Genomic DNA, 15,371 nt, shown 5'->3' with positions numbered 1-15,371 from the left:
CCCGAACAAAATGAAACCCTGAAGAATCTAAACTAAAATCCATCTCCCTAACACCCCCACCCTATATTTCTATCCTAGAAGCATCAGTCACCCCAAATCATATGTAATATTCACATGTGATACTCAATGGCAAAAAGAGAAAATAGAAACAAGCAAGCAAAAGGAGTGATGCACTTTGAATGAAGAGTCCTGTTGTGAGTTAAATGAATTCAGTTCAGGATACTCCAGCTTTGTAGTGGAATTTATTGTAGGAGAAACGAGCCACCGCACCACTCTCAAGCTCAGAGTGGTACAAACTGTCAAAACCAAGAATTAGAATGCAATAAGAACCATGACAACAGAGTTCTGTTAAAGGAGAGGTAGAACAAGCATAGGTAGATACAACAAGTCCCTTTTCTTTTCTCTTTCAGGGGCTTTGTATTGTGCAGAAAAGCTGAACATGAAGTCAGTCCTTTCATAATGGTCTCTGTTGCCACATGCGTGTTATTTCCCCTGAACCCCTGGGTATGGTGAAGACTGTCTGCAGCAGGAGCAACTTCTACCCCCAATGGCTTATGGTGTGCTAGATTCTTTGATGCCTCCTTGGTTTTCGTAGTGTTCTTTGCGGGATGAAGATATTTCATCAGACGCCCTTTCAATCCCCCGGATGTGTCAGCTGAAAACATTTCAAAGGAAATATCTTGACCCAGCCCAGTGGAGCAGAGGTCCTATCCTTCACGCCCATTTGTAACACTAAGAGCATCTGTGAGAAAGTGCCTCGTTTGACATGGTTATCCCCTGTTTTTTGCTGCCTCGTTTTGATGTGGTTTCAATTGTAGTGCACAGGGTCTGCTGTGCCAATGCTTTTTCCCAAAACATATCCTCAATGTCTGCCCCCTGTAAGTCCCTAGTAAATGGTACCCTGGGTACCCAGGGCCTGGGAGCTGAAGAGGGTCCCCTCGTACCCTCCTCAGTGGGATCATGCCACTGCCCTTGCAGCTTGCATGCCCCTGTGAGAGCGAAAACAACAGGGATGACAGGGCACTCTACCTGGGTGCCATGCCAGACAACACTGCCTGAAGGTATAGGTCAGTCACCGCTCTAGCCGATCTCACAGCCCTAATCCTGGGTATGCTATACCATAGGTGAGGACATATCTGCATTAGCAGATACGCCCCTACAATATTAGGGTCCATTCTTTAATATTGTAAGTGCCAGTGAAGCCAAACAGAGTACATGGGCTGGAAACTCTACAGCTCGACTTCCACAGCACCATGATTGCTTCCCTGAACACAGGGGTGTTTGGTGCCAAAATACTCCTTTCAATATATCCACACCAATGCCACTGTGAGATTTATTATACCATGTACTCAGAGGGCAACTCAGAGGTGCCCCCTGAAAACCTACCAATCGTGGTGTGGTTTCTGACCGGCTGTAGGCATTTAGCCACCACCAGACATGTTTCTGGATGCCTGGGTGGAGAGCCCCTTCTCTCTTGGACCAGAAACAATGCACTTCCTGGGTGAAGGTGTCACCTCCTCCCCCAGGATGGGCCAATGCTCAAAGGGGGCCTGCCGCCTTTGTAATATGCAATCCTGTGACTCTGCTGCTAACAGAAGACCTTCACTTCATGTGGGAAAACCGGTGGGAAAACTTAGGAGAATAAGGGATGTGCCCACCTCTGCCAATCCACCCCTCAGGTGGGGGAGGCGGGGTGAAGCACATCTTTCAGTCCTCACCATCTTGAAGATGGGTAGACCTCCAATCTGGGCTAGGTCTGTGCACGCTCCCACAGGAGGGTGGCATAATTCATGTGTAGTCAACCCAGGTAAGGTGCCAATTGGCCCGACCTGCTACTCCCCTAAAATTCCCCTAAATTTGGTATTTAGGTGGCTCGACCAGTCCTGGAAATTGGATCTCCGATGACTTAAGAAGAAAGAAGAAGTCCCTGCAGAGAAGACTGAATACGACGACTGTCTTGGCCCCATCCCTACTAGCCTGTCTCCAGCTTTTGCGAACCTGCAACCTGCTTTGCAGCTGGTGACCTCTGAAAACCCTGGGAGGACTGCTGCCTTTGAAAAAGACTCCAATCACCCATGGACCGCGGATCTGTCCAGAAGAAAACAACTCCAAGGGCTCCGGATCCAGCTGGAACCGCGATCCCTGCACCCGATGCCCACGGCCCGAGTCTGAGTGGCCCACCTGTCCAGTGAAGTTTCCCCAGTGATTCAGACCTCGAATCCAGTGTTTGCTGACCGCTCCCGCCTGACCTCCATGACGATGCCTCTAGACTGAATCCAGAGGCTCTGCCTGACCGTGACTGGCTCAGGTAAGAAGACTTGGAAGTTGAAAGGCATCCCTGCACCCGGAGCCCCTGCGCCTTGGTGAGCTGAACCAATTGTGCCCCTACCACACCCTGCCTCTCTACTTACCTCTCTGTAGTTGGTCTCCCTCTTGCAACCTCCGGTGAGATGCCTGCAGCCTGTTTGTCAAAAGCTACAAACTCCATTCAAAATCATTGGGCACCCAACGCTGATTTAGCATCCAGCTGCCCCTCTGCCCTGGTGGTGTATGCTTGGTGCTGCTTGCCCCCCCCTGTGCTTGTGCAAACCCCCAAAGCTTAGCCTCTGCAACTGATCCACTTACCTGCAAGCAGTGTGGCTCCAGGCACCCCCAGTCTCTATTGAAAGCATTGGGCCGAACTCTGACTCTGACCTCTGCACTCAGCCGCCCCTGTGCTGCTAGCGGTGCAGTTTTGGAACTCACCTAACCCGTGCTCCTTGCTGACCTCTGCTCTTGGCCGCCCCTGTGCTGCTAGCGGTGCGGTTTTGGTACTCACCTAACCCGTGCTCCTTGCTGACCTCTGCACTCAGCCGCCCCTGTGCTGCTAGTGGTGCAGTTTTGGAACTCACCTAACCCGTGCTCCTTGCTGACCTTTGGGCCCAAATACTGGATTTGTAAGTGTGGAACTTACCTGTTAAATTGCATTATTGTTTTCACCGCAGGGAACATTGAACTGCTTCAAACATATTCTAAATGCCAACTTTTAAAAGCGAAAGTATTTTTATTTAAAAACGTACTTACCTTTTTGCAAAGATCTTGGTCTTAAAATGAAATACAAACAAAGTATGTTTTTCCAAAAGTGGTGTGGATCTCCTTATCGAGCCGTGTGTCCATTATTGGTCAATGTTGTGCAATAAATGTCTTCCACTCCTCTGTGTGAGGCCTAAGGCTGCTCGCCCACACTCCCACTAATAGAGCACTTTGGGTTTTACGTTGAGCCCCGTACACTTTTGGGGAACCCCTGATCTCTGTGCATGGAATGACCACCTAGTAAGCATACCATATACAAAGCCAGATTCATACAGCGTCAATGTACATTTTGAAGGGCTTCTCTTAGTGAACCCACTTCGGCACAGACTCACTTTAGTCAAATCTAAGAATCTGCAGAAACATAGACAGCGCCTTCAACCACTTTCTCCAGGAAACATAAGTTTGACTTCTCTCTCAGAAAAGACTGTATGCTTTTTCGAGGGCAATTTAGTTGGAGAAACATCACAGTGTGAAAATCAGGACACTGAAGGTACTCATAGGAACTCAAGCGAGGAACCACTTTGTGACCATTGTAAAGTTGAACAACACTGACATGAAGTGCAATTAAACTGAAACAAACATTTCATTTCTTTTTGCAGAGATCAGCACTCCTCTGGTCTGAATGCTGATAGTATAGCGCCTGAACTGCTTCCAGACGCTTTCATCTCTGAGCTAAGAGCATGCTCCCCCCCCTTAGTCCAGATGAGCGCTCATGTATGGGCTTCACAGAGCTCAAGGTTTTGAGATTCTTAGGAGCCAAAACAAACTATCCTATTGATGGCCTCACAGGAAGTGATGTCACATAACATTTGACTTTGATAATGTCAGAGGAAGAGACATTAGTGAAATTATAGGAATGATGAGTGCACAGGTAACATCCAAATCATTAATGCAGACATCTAAATTAACATTACACCAAAAGTATAATCTGTGCAGCCGCAAGGTGAAATATTGAAAATTTAGTGATATCAAAATGTCTGACAGTGGGTTTGCTGAACTCTATGAAGTGAATAGTGTCTCCCTCTTTAGTTGTAAGCGGCTACTCTGCACACAGTAGAAGTGCGAGCAAAGTCACATATGGAGTACTAGGACCCTCTCCCGTCTCCCAGTGATAAGATTCAGCAAGGTGTGAGTGAGACTTCAGCACGACCTCTAAATGTGTGAGTGTCACTCATGATGAGTGAGACTTGAAGGCTCTGATGTGTGCATGTCGCATCTGATGTCACTGCCAGGCAACAAATGCAACTTGCCTGACGGTGCTACGAAGCCCTCCTTCAACCGCACATTGATGGTGCGTGGACGAGGAGTGACTCATGCTAGGAGAGAGGGTTACCACCTGACCAGTCTTTTATAGGAATGGCATGGTCTGTATTTTCTTGTCCCGGTCAGTACAAAAGTAGGAAGATTACTTAAAGCTGGCATTTTTCCTCTAATCAGTGCAAACTTATAATATCAAATATAAGCAGAAATCACTTTAAAATGTGATCAAGAGCTGCCTTAATGAATCCTGACTGAGAGTTAAAGTAAATAAAGACAACAAAGCCATGTTAAAAATGAATACAAACACTTCTATTCAAAGTCTTATTGAAGAATAATATCCGGGCCTTTGCAAATTCTAAAAACATGACCAAAAGGCAGGTGGTACCTCTAATAAGAGCCTGTATGCAGAACTCTGACATTAGTTAGTGCTGGAATAACCTCTCCATCCTCAGACCCGGCACTGGTCACTCACTGCCATGACACCACCCACTGAGGGAGAAATCTGTGAGTCAAACCTGATTGTTCTGTCTCATGAATGTATTGAGACTGCAATTTACTTTATTTTGTTTTATAAATGAAACTTTGGGGGGAGTGAGTGGGTAAAAAATGCAGAGAAATGCAAAACTTAGTTTGGGGCAAATCGTTGGAAAGTTGTTTGAATACACACAGCCCTATCAAATATAAAGAATTACCCACAGAAACAGGAAAAATAGAAAAACAGAAAAACGTTGACTAGTTTAATTCTAGCAGTTTTCTTACATTTTTATGTATTTAATGAAAGTCAGGCTGTCATTTCCAATTCACTTTTGAAGACTGGAGGCGGCGGTTCCGTCAGAGGCCACCAGAGGGCGATCATCGCCTGCTGATGAAACCCACTGAGCTCCACATTGAATGAAAGGGAGAAGGGTTTCCTCTTCCGGGTCAGCGGCGGCAGAGACAGCACCAGCAGCTGCGGTGACATCAATTCCGACCTCTCCTGGTGTTTGCAGCTTGCAGCAGAGGAGTAAGGAACCATTGTCTCTCTGTGCAGCGACCTTCATCTGCAGACCCCCCTCAAACCACAGATCTGCCCCCCCACCCCCACAGCCCTAGGAGGAGGAGAGAGCCTGGACACGTCTGCACAGGTCTCGGCTCAGGTAGGAGGTTGTCAGCACCTTCTGCTGTGTTTGTAGAAATAGACTGAATAATCCTGGAGGGAATCTCTGCAGGAGCCGGGCTGAGCTGGGCCCTTCGATCCGGGGGCCCCTGGGGCTGAGCTGGACTCTTCTATCCGGGGGCCCTGAGGCCTGAGCTGGGCTCTTCTATCTGGGGCCTCTGGGGCTGAGCTGGGCTCTTCTATCCGGGGGCCCCTGGGGCTGATCCCGGCCCTTCTATCCGGGGGCCCCTGAGGCTGAGCTGGGCTCTTCTATCCGGGGCCTCTGGGGCTGAGCTGAGCTCTTCTATCTGGGGGCCCCTGGGGCTGAGCTGGGCTCTTCTATCTGGGGGCCCCTGGGGCTGAGCTGGGCTCTTCTATCTGCGGGCCCTGGGGCTGAGCTGGGCTCTTCTATCTGGGGCCCCCGGGGATGAGCTGGGCTCTTCTATCCAAGGCCCCTGGGGCTGAGCTGGGCTCTTCTATCCGGGGGCCTCTGGGGCTGAGCTGGGCTCTTCTATCTGGGGGCCCCTGGGGCTGAACTGGGCTCTTCTATCTGGGGGCCCCTGGGGCTGAGCTGGTCTCCTCTATCCATGGGATCCTGGGGCTAAGCTGGGCTCTTCTATCCGGGGGCCCCTGGGGCTGAGCTGGGCTCTTCTATCCGGGGGCCCCTGGGCCTGAGCTGGGCTCTTCTATCCGGGAGCCCCTGGGGCTGAGCTTAAAACTTAATTTGGTGCAGAGTCAGAAAGTTGTTTGAATATAGACAGTCCTACCAAATATAAAAAATTACCCACAGAAAAAGGAAAAATAGAAAACATTGTCCAGTTTAATTCTAGCAGTTTCTTACATTTGCATATAATTAATGAAATTCAGGCTATTTCCAATTCACTCTTAAAGACTGGAGGCGGCGGTTCCGTCAGCGGCCACCTGAGGGCGCTCCTCGCCCGCTGATGAGACCCACTGAGCTGCACATTGGCTGAAAGGGAGAAGGGTTTCCTCTTTCGGGTCAGCGGCGGCAGAGACAGCACCAGCAGCGGGGGTGACATCACTTCCGGCCTCTCCTGGTGTTTGCAGCCCGCAGCAGAGGAGGAAGGAGCCCTGTCTGTTTATGCAGTTACCTTCATCTGCAGACCCTCAGAGACCCCCCCTCAGACCCCAGATCTGCCCCTGCCGCCCCCAGCCCTGGGTCTGAGCTGGGCTCTTCTATCCGGGGCCCCTGGGGCTGAGCTGGGCTCTTCTATCCGTGGGCCCTTGGGCTGAGCTGGGCTCTTCTATCCGGGGCCCCTGGAGCTGAGCTCTTCTATCCAGGGACCCTGGGCTGAGCTGGGCTCTTCTATCCGGGGACCCTGGGCTGAGCAGGGCTCTTCTATCCGGGGCCCCTGGGGCTGAGCTGGGCTCTTCTATCCAGGGGCCCTGGGGGCTGTGCTGGGCTCTTCTATCCGGGGGCCCTGAGGCTGAGCTGGGCTCTTCTATCCGTGGGCCCCTGTGGCAGAGCTGGGCTCCTCTATCCGGGGACCCTGGGGCTGAGCTGGGCTCTGCTATCCGGGGGCCCCTTGGGGGCTGAGCTGGGCTCTTTTATCCTGGGGCTGAGCTGGGCTCTTCTATCCGGGGCCCCTGGGGTTGAGCCGGGCTCTTCTATCCGCAGGCCCTTGGGCTGAGCTGGGCTCTTCTATCCGGGGACCCTGGGCTGAGCTGGGCTCTTCTATCCGGGGCCCCTGGGGCTGAGCTGGGCTCTTCTAACCGGGGCCCCTGGGGCTGAGCTGGGTTCTTCTATCTGGGGCCCTGGGGCTGAGCTGGGCTCTTCTATCCGGGGGTCCTGGGGCTGAGCTGGGCTCTTCTATCCGGGGCCCCTGGGGCTGAGCTGGGCTCTTCTATCCGGGGCCCCTGGGGCTGAGCTAGGCTCTTCTATCCGGGGGCACTGGGGGCTGTGCTGGGCTCTTCTATCCGGGGGCCCTGAGGCTGAGCTGGGCTCTTCTATCTGGTGCCCCTGGGGCTGAGCTGGGCTCTTCTATCCGTGGGCCCTTGGGCTGAGCTGGGCTCCTCTATACAGCGGCCCCTGGGGCTGAGCTGGGCTCTGCTATCCGGGGGCCCCTTGGGGGCTGAGCTGGGCTCTTTTATCCTGGGGCTGAGCTGGGGTCTTCTATTCGGGGCCCCTTGGGCTGAGCTGGGCTCTTCTATCCGGGGCCCCTTGGGCTGAGCTGGGCTCTTCTATCCGGGGCCCCTTGGGCTGAGCTGGGCTCTTCTATCCAGGGGCCCCTGGGGCTGAGCTGGTCTATTCTCTCTGGGGGCCCCTGGGGAGGGCTGGACTCTTCTATCCGGTGCTGAGCTGGGCTCTTCTATCCAGGACCCCTGGGGCTGAGCTATACTCTTCTATCTGGGGGCCCATGGGACTGAGCTGGGCTCTACTATCTGGGGGCCCCTGGGGCCGAGCTGGACCCTTCTATCTGCGTCCCCTGGGGCTGAGCTGGGCTCTTCTATCGGGGGCCCCTGGGGCTGTGCTGGGCTCTTCTATCAGAGGCCTCTGGGGCTGTGCTATGCTCTTCTATCCGGGGGCCCTGGGCCTGAGCTGGGCTCTTCTATCCGGGGGCCCCTGGGGCTGAGCTGGGCTCTTCTATCCGGGGCCCCTGGGGCTGAGCTGGGCTCCTCTATCCAGGGGCCCCTGGAGCTGAGCTGGGCTCTTCTATCCGGGGCCCCTGGAGCTGGGCTGGGCTCCTCTATCGAGTGGACCCTGGGGCTGAGCTGTGCTTTTCTATCCAGGGCCCCTGGGGCTAAGCGGGGCTCCTCTATCCAGGGGCCCCTGGAGCTGAGCTGGGCTCATCTATCTGGGGGCCCCTGGGGCTGAGCTGGGCTCTTCTATCCAGGGGCCCCTTGAGCTGAGCTGGGCTCCTCTATCCAGGGCCCCTGAGGCTGAGCTGTGCTCTTCTATCCGGGGCCCCTGGAGCAGAGCGGGGCTCTTTCCAGGGGCCTCGGGGGCTGAGCTGGGGTCTTCTATCCGGGGGCCCTCTGGGGCTGAGCTGGGCTCTTCTATCCGGGGGCCTCTGGGCCTGAGCTGGGCTCTTCTATCTTGGGGCCCCTGGGGCGGAGCTGGGCTCTTCTATCCAGGGCCCCTGGGGCTGAGCTGGGCTCTTCTATCCAAGGGCCACGGGGCTGAGCTGGGCTCTTCTATCCGGGGATCCTGGGGCTGAGCAGGGCTCTTCTATCCAGGGGCCCCTGGGGCTGAGCTGGGCTCTTCTATCCACCGGCCCCAGGGGGGGGGCTGAGCTGGGCTCTTCTATCCGGGGCCCCTGGTGCTGAGCTGGACTCTTCTATCCGGGGACCCCTCGGGCTGAGCTGGGTTCTTCTATCCAGGGGCTCCTGGATAGAAGAACTAGCTGAGCTGGGCTCTTCTATCCGGAGTCCTGGGGGGTTTTCCTTCTGGCCCTGGGGGTGTTTGTGGGAATCATGTGTGTTAAAGAGGGGGTCTGTGCGCTGCATCTTAATGCACTGTTAGGAATATGTGCACTGCGGAGCATTCTTACTGCACTTTGAGGGATCTGTGCACTGTGGTGCATCTTGCTGCACTGTGGGAAATCTGTGCAATGCACTGCATCTTGCTGCACTGTGAGGGATCTGTGCACTGTGGTGCATCTTGCTGCACTCTGAGGGATCTGTGCACTGTGGTGGATCTTGCTGCACTGTGAGGGATCTGTGCACTGTGGAGCATCTTGCTGCACTGTGAGGGATCTGTGCACTGTGGTGCATCTTGCTGCACTGTGATGATCTGTGCACTGTGGTGCATCTTGCTGCACTGTGAGGGATCTGTGCACTGTGGTGCATCTTGCTGCACTGTGAGGGATCTGTGCACTGCGGTGCATTCTTACTGCACTGTGAGGGATCTGTGCACTGTGGCGCATCTTGCTGCTTTGTGAGGGATCTGTGCACTGTGGTGCATCTTGCTGCACTGTGAGGGATCTGTACACTGGTGCATCGTGCTGAACTGTGAGGGATCTGTGCACTCTGGTGCATCTTGCTGCACTGTGTGGGATCTGTGCACTGTGGTGCATCTTGCTGCACTGTGAGGGATCTGTGCACTGTTGTGCATCGTGCTGCACTGTGAGGGATATGTGCACTGTGTTGCATTGTGCTGCACTGTGAGGGATCTGTGCACTGTGGTGCATCTTACTGCACTGTGTGGGATCTGTGCACTGTGGTGAATCTTACTGCTCTGCGATGGATCTGTGCACTGTGGTGCATCTTACTGCATTGTGAGGGATCTGTGCACTGTGGTTCATCTTGCTGCACTGCAAGGGATCTGTGCACTGTGGTGCATCATGCTGCACTCTGAGGGATCTGTGCACTGTGGTGCATCTTGCTGCACTGTGTGGGATCTGTGCACTGTGGTGCATCTTGCTGCACTGTGAGGGATCTGTGCACTGTTGTGCATCGTGCTGCACTGTGAGGGATCTGTGTACTGTGTTGCATTGTGCTGCACTGTGAGGGATCTGTGCACTGTTGTGCATCTTGCTGCACTCTGAGGGATCTGTGCACTGTGGTGCATCTTGCTGCACTGTGTGGGATCTGTGAACCGTGGTGCATCTTGCTGCACTGTGAGGGATCTGTGCACTGTTGTGCATCGTGCTGCACTGTGAGGGATCTGTGCACTGTGTTGCATTGTGCTGCACTGTGAGTGGTCTCTGCACTGTGGTGCATCTTGCTGCACTGTGGGAAATCTGTGCACTGCACTGCATCTTGCTGCACTGTGAGGATCTGTGCACTGTGGTGCATCTTGCACTGTGAGGGATCTGTGCACTGTGGTGCATCTTACTGCACTGTGGGGATCTGTGCACTGTGGTGCATCTTGCTGCACTGCGAGGGATCTGTGCACTGTGGTGCATCTTGCTGAACTGTGAGGGATCTGTGCACTGTGAGGAATCTGTGCACTGTGGTGCATCTTGCTGCTCTGTGATGGATCTGTGCACTGTGGTGCATCTTGCTGCACTGCGAGGGATCTGTGGACTGTGGTGCATCTTGCTGAACTGTGAGGAATCTGTGCACTGTGGTGCATCTTGCTGCTCTCTGATGGATCTGTGCACTGTGGTGCATCTTGCTGCACTGCGAGGGATCTGTGCACTGTGGTGCATCTTGCTGAACTGTGAGGGATCTGTGCACTGTGGGGCATCTTGCTGCTCTGTGAGGGATCTGTGGACTGTGGTGCATCTTGATGCACTGTGTGGGATTTGTGAACTGTTGTGCATCGTGCTGCACTGTGAGGGATCTGTGCACTGTGTTGCATTGTGCTGCACTGTGAGGGGTCTGTGCACTGTGGTGCATCTTGCTGAACTGTGAGGGATCTGTGCACTGTGGTACATCTTGCTGCACTGTGAGGGATCTGTGCACTGTGGTGCATCTTGCTGAACTGTGAGGGATCTGTGCACTGTGGTGCATATTGCTGAACTGTGAGGGATCTGTGCACTGTGGTGCGCACTGTGAGGGATCTGTGCACTGTGGTGCATCTTGCTGCACTGTGAGGGATCTGTGCACTGCGGTGCATTCTTACTGCACTGTGAGGGACCTGTGCACTGTGGTGCATCTTGCTGCACTCTGAGGGATCTGTGCACTGTGGTGCATCTTGCTGCTCTGTGAGGGATCTGTACACTGTGGTGCATCTTGCTGCACTGCGTGGGATCTGGGCACTGTGGTGCATCTTGCTGAACTGTGAGGGATCTGTGCACTGTGGTGCATCTTGCTGCACTGTGAGGGATCTGTGCACTGTGGTGCATCTTGCTGCACTGTGAGGGATCTGTGCACTGTGGTGCATCTTACTGCACTGTGAGGGATCTGTGCACTGTGGTGCCTTCTTGCTGCACTGTGAGGGATCTGTGCACTGTGGTGCATCTTGCTTCACTGTGAGAAATCTGTGGACTGTTTACTCATTGTCATGACACCATCCGCTTTGGGAGAAATCTGTGAGAGTCAAATCTGATTGTTCTGTCTTATGAAGTTATTGAGACTGTAATCTACTTGTTTGTTTATTTTATAAGTGAACCTTTGAAGGGAGTGAGCGGGTAAACAAAGGAGACAAATGTAAAACTTAATTTGGTGCGGAGTCGGAAAGTTGTTTGAATACACACAGTCCTACCAAAAATAAAAAATTACCCTCAGAAACAGGAAAAATAGAAAACATTGTCCAATTTAATTCTAGCAGTTTCTTACATATAATTAATAAAGTTCAGGCTATTTCCAATTCACTCCTAAAGACTGGAGGCGGCGGTTCCGTCAGAGGCCACCAGAGGGCGCTCCTCGCCTGCTGATGAGACCCACTGAGCTGCACATTGGATGAAAGGGAGAAGGGTTTCCTCTTCCGGGTCAGCGGCGGCAGAGACAGGACCAGCAGCGACAGTGACATCACTTCCTGCCTCTCCTGGTGTTTGCAGCCTGCTGCAGAGGAGGAAGGAGCCCTGTCTGTCTGTGCAGTTACCTCCATCTGCAGACCCACCCCAGATTTACCACCCCCAGACCTCCCCACCCTCCCCCAGCCCTAGGGGGAGGAGAGTGCCTGGATATGTCTGCTCAGGTCTCTGCTCAGGTAGGAGATTGTCAGCACCTTCTGCTGTGTTTGTAGAAATAGACTGAATAATCCTGGAGGGAATCTGTGCAGGAGCCGGGCTGAGCTGGACTTTCTATCCAGCGGCCCCTGGGGCTGAGCTGGGCTCTTCTATCCGGGGCCCCTGGGGCTGAGCTGGGCTCTTCTATCTGGGGGCCCCTGGGGCTGCGCTGGGCACTTCTATCCTGGGTCCCCTGGGGCTGAGCTGGGCTCTTCTATCTGGGGCCCCTGGGGCTGAGCTGGGCTCTTCTATCTGGGGGCCCCTGGGGGGCTGAGCAGGGCTCTTCTATCCGGGGCCCCTGGGGCTGAGCTGGGCTCTTCTATCCGGGGCCCCTGGGGCTGAGCTGGGCTCTTCTATCCGGGGCCCCTGGGGCTGAGCTGGGCTCTTCTATCCGGGGCCCCTGGGGCTGAGCTGGGCTCTCCGGGGCCCCTGGGGCTGAGCTGGACTCTTCTATCCGGGGCCCCTGCCGGCTGAGCTGGACTCTTCTATCCAGGGGTCCTGGGGCTGAACAGGGCTCCTCTATCCGGGGCCCCTGGGGCTGAGCTGGGCTCTTCTATCCGGTGGCCCCTGGGCTGAGCTGGGCTTTTCTATCTGGGGGCCCCTGGGGCTGAGCTGGGCTCTTCTATCTGGGGGCCCTGATGCTGAGCTGGGCCCTTCTATCCGGGGGCCTCAGGGGCTGAGCTGGGTTTTTCAATGTGGGGCCCCTGGAGCGGAGCTGGGCTCTTCTATCCTGGGGCCCTGGGGCTGAGCTGGGCTTTTCAATCCGGGGGCCCTGGGCTGAGCTGGGCTCCTCTATCCGGGGGCCCTGAGGCCGAACTGGGCTCTTCTATCCAGGGCCTCTGGGGCTGAGCTGAGCTCTTTTATCCGGGGGCCCTGGGGCTGAGCTGAGCTCTTTTATCCGGGGGCCCTGGGGGGCTTTCCTTCGGGTCCTGGGGGAGTTTGTGGGCATCATTTGTGTTGAAGAGGGGATCTGTGCACTGCATCCTACTGCACTATGAATAATCTGTGCACGCTGCACTGCATCTCACGGCACTATTAGAGGTCTGTGCGCTGAATCTTACTGCACTGTGAGGGATCTGTGCATGCTGCCCTGCATACTACTGCACTATGAGAGATCTATGCACTGCATCTTACTGCACTGTGAGGAATCTGTACGCATTGCACTGCACTGCAACTGACTGCACTATGAGTAATCTCTGCACAACATCCCTCTGCACAATGGAAATCACTGCATGCTGCACTGCATTTTACTTTGTAACCCAAAGGAGTTAGGTCCTTTTTGGACGTGGACAAGGCTGGACCATTTATAATTTCAAAAAAACACACAAATGCCGAGACCACTCTTTTTTTGAAAAGACAAAAACAATTACTGAAGGTTCAGAATACACTTTATTGAATTCTGACCTGATAGTTATATTTGATACCTTTGACTTATTTTTTTACTTTCAAAGTTTTTTGCACATATATATTCATTAGCAAAAATAGGACAAACTGTACATATATTTACAATACTATACAAACCAATTGGGATTGGAATGGTATTGGGACAGGCCACACAATTGCCACATTTATGATGGCCCTCGATGGGTTTCATGTTCCACTGAGTTAGCAAGTCATTCTTGGGTTTTGGCACTGTGATATCATCCCTGATAAGTTGTTGCCCTATGCTCTGGTTTTTCTTGTGAGCAAATATTGGTTTCGGAAAGGGGCAATCTAGACCTTCCAACAAGTGCCAATTCTTCAATACAGCCTGTCTCATTTTGTGTATATCCTCCTTTTGATTTTGTCTCTCATTTATTGAGATCAAGTACACATCAATTTAATGTGTATTTTGTTGAGATGATGTTTTTTTGAGTTTGTGTAGATATATTGTGACTTGTTTTGTTTATGATTATATTTATTTTTATTGTATATTATATTTATGTTTATCACGATGGTTGTCGTACACTGGGTTGCTCGGTTGAAGGCGTGAGTTGAAACGCGTAGGCAATATGTGTTGAGTGTTGCTGCATTATAGAATTAATAAACAGTAGTGAGCGCTTGGACAATGGTGTGTCGACTTCGTGGGACACAGAGTGAGAAAGCGGCTGATCGTCCTTTGAATAAAGTGGTTTTGAGGTGGTTTATCGCAGGGCCATTGTTGTAAATCATCATGCGTGGTTAAGGCATATGCATGGTAAAGACGTGCGCGGTAAAGGTGTTACGTGGTCAAGGCATATGCATGGTAAAGACTTGCGCGGTAAAGGTGGTCCGTGGTCAAGGCATATGCATGGTAAAGACTTGCGCGGTAAAGGTGGTACGTGGTAAAGGCATATGCATGGTAAAGACTTGTGTGGTAAAGCTGTTACGTGGTAAAGGCATATGCATGGTAAAGACTTGTGTGGTAAAGCTGTTACGTGGTAAAGGCATATGCATGGTAAAGACTTGCGTGGTAAAGGTGGTACGTGGTCAAGGCGTATGCATGGTAAAGACTTGCGCGGTAAAGGTGGTACGTGGTCAAGGCATATGCATGGTAAAGACTTGCGCGGTAAAGGTGGTACGTGGTCAAGGCATATGCATGGTAAAGACTTGAGTGGTAAAGGTGGTACGTGGTCAAGGCACATGCATGGTAAAGACTTGCGTGGTAAAGGTGGTACGTAGTCAAGACATATGCATGGTAAAGACTTGCGTGGTAAAGGTGGTACGTGGTCAAGGCATATGCATGGTAAAGACTTGCGTGGTAAAGCTGTTACGTGGTAAAGGCACATGCAAGGTAAAGACTTGCATGGTAAAGGTGGTACGTGGTCAAGGCACATGCATGGTAAAGACTTGTGTGGTAAAGGTGGTACGTGGTCAAGGCACATGCATGGTAAAGACTTGCGCGGTAAAGGTGGTACGTAGTCATGGCATATGCATGGTAAAGACTTGTGTGGTAAAGGTGTTATGTGGTCAAGGCACATGCATGTTAAAGACTTGCGTGGTAAAGGTGTTACGTGGTCAAGGCACATGCATGGTAAAGACTTGCGCAGTAAAGGTGTTACGTGGTCAAGGCATATGCATGGTAAAGACTTGCGTGGTAAAGGTGGTACGTGGTCAAGGCATATGCATGGTAAAGACTTGAGTGGTAAAGGTGGTACGTGGTCAAGGCACATGCATGGTAAAGACTTGCGTGGTAAAGGTGTTATGTGGTCAAGGCACATGCATGGTAAAGACTTGCGCGGTAAAGGTGGTACGTAGTCAAGGCATATGCATGGTAAAGACTTGAGTGGTAAAGGTGGTACGTGGTCAAGGCACATGCATGATAAAGACTTGCGTGGTAAAGGTGTTACGTGGTCAAGGCACATGCA

This window comes from Lissotriton helveticus (assembly GCF_964261635.1).
Source record: "Lissotriton helveticus chromosome 1_1 unlocalized genomic scaffold, aLisHel1.1 SUPER_1_unloc_90, whole genome shotgun sequence".
NCBI classification, from domain to species: Eukaryota; Metazoa; Chordata; class Amphibia; order Caudata; family Salamandridae; genus Lissotriton; species Lissotriton helveticus.
Note: the sequence above shows the minus strand (reverse complement) of the source record.